This window comes from Nannospalax galili, unplaced genomic scaffold, assembly GCF_000622305.1.
Source record: "Nannospalax galili isolate Female #2095 unplaced genomic scaffold, S.galili_v1.0 scaffold591, whole genome shotgun sequence".
Lineage (NCBI taxonomy): Eukaryota > Metazoa > Chordata > Mammalia > Rodentia > Spalacidae > Nannospalax > Nannospalax galili.
The window spans coordinates 1,370,739-1,372,653 of record NW_008330926.1 but is presented as its reverse complement, the minus strand read 5'-3'; positions in this window follow the sequence as shown (position 1 = coordinate 1,372,653).

Genomic DNA, 1,915 nt, shown 5'->3' with positions numbered 1-1,915 from the left:
AAGTGGAAGGCGGCAAGGCCCTGCTGGGGAATTTCTACTACAGTCATGAGCCCTGGTGGTTTCACAAGATAAGGAAGTAAAATGTAGAAAAAAATCAGGGCAAGAAAAACATGTTTTTAAAAGGCACCTGGTTATTTCAAACTGGGGCAGGGGTACACTTAAGGCTTGGCCTCCAACAGGGTCTACCGCCAAACCCTAATGACCGGTCTCCAAGCGGCCGCAAGACGGTCCACTAACCTGGCTAAGGTAAAAACAATTGTTCAGGGAGAAACCGAAAGCCCAGCCACGTATCTGGAAAGGCTATTTGATGCCTATAGGCAATACACCCCTATAAACCCAGAGGCAGAGGAACACAGGTCAGCTGTAGTCCTCTCTTTTATTAACCAGGCAGCCTCTGATATCAGGAGAAAACTCCATAAGCGGGACGATCTGGGAGAGATTTCTATTAGAGAGATACTGCAACAAGCAGAGAAGGTCTTTAATGCTAAGGAGTCGCTGGAGGACAGGGAGGAGAGGCTAAGGAAGGAGGAATGGGAGATGCAGGATAAAAATAGGAAAGAGGACAGAGAGTTTCAAAGAAAAGAGAACAAGAAGCAGAGGGAGGAGATGGCCAGAATATTCCTGGCCGGAGTGAAAGGGAGCCCTGAGCCGCTCCAGAGAGCAGGACCCCGCCCATCTAAACTAGGGCGGGAACAGTGTGCCCTGTGCAAAAGATACGGGCATTGGAAGAGAGAGTGCCCGCAAAGAAGAGGGAGACAAGGAGGAGGGAGCCCTATTAGGACCCTCCACCTGGGAGAAGGAAACTGACGGGGACGGGGCTCGGCACCCCTCCCCATCTTGGGTAACTCTGTGTGTGGAGGGGATTCCCACTGGGTTCATGGTAGATACTGGGGCACAGTATTCAGTTCTCAATCAAGCTCATGGTCCTCTAAATCCAGGATGCACAAGCATAGTCCAAGGAGCTACAGGAACTAAGAGGTGCGCCTGGACCACCAACAGGAAAGTGGACTTGGGAAGGCATCAGGTTTCCCACTCCTTCCTAGTTGTGCCTGAGAGTCCCGCAACTTTGCTAGGTAGAGACTTACTCACCAAAATCGGGGCGTGTATCCATTTTGAGTCTAAAGGGGTAAAAGTCATGGACTCAGAAGGACAGCCCCTGCAGCTAGTACATGTGTTGTCTCTATCTCTGGCTGATGAATATCGCCTATTCCCGATAGCCCTAGAAAAGGAGAGCCAGGGAGACATCAGTTCCTGGCTGCAAGAGTTCCCTTCCGCCTGGGCTGAAACCGGAGTAGTTGGCCTCGCTAAGCACCTGCCCCCAGTTGTGGTCCAACTCAAAGCCACAGCTTTGCCCATTTGGGTCCGGCAGTACCTGATGCCAGAAGAGGCTAGGAAGGGAATAGAGCCTCACATCCATAGACTGCTAGAAGCAAAAATCCTTAAACCCTGCCAGTCAGCATGGAATACACCCCTGCTTCCTATGAGAAAGCCTGGCAGTGGAGATTACAGACCGGTGCAGGATTTGCAAAGGGTAAATGAAAGAGTAGAGGATGTTCACACCACAGTGCCCAATCCATACACCCTACTTAGCCACCTGTCACCATCCCATGTGTGGTATACCACCATAGACTTGAAGGATGCTTTCTTCAGTGTCCCTCTTGCTGAAGTCAGTCAGCCCTTGTTTGCCTTCGAGTGGCAAGAACCAGGAGGGGGAAAGACAGGGCAGCTCACCTGGACCAGACTGCCACAAGGCTTTAAGAACTCTCCCACCTTGTTCAATGAGGCACTAAGCCAAGACCTGGAGCCCTTCCGCAGAAGGCACCCCCATGTAACACTGCTGCAGTATGTGGATGACCTGTTGCTGGCTACAGCAACCCATGAAGAGTGCATGGAAGCTATGAGGAACCTGTTGGCC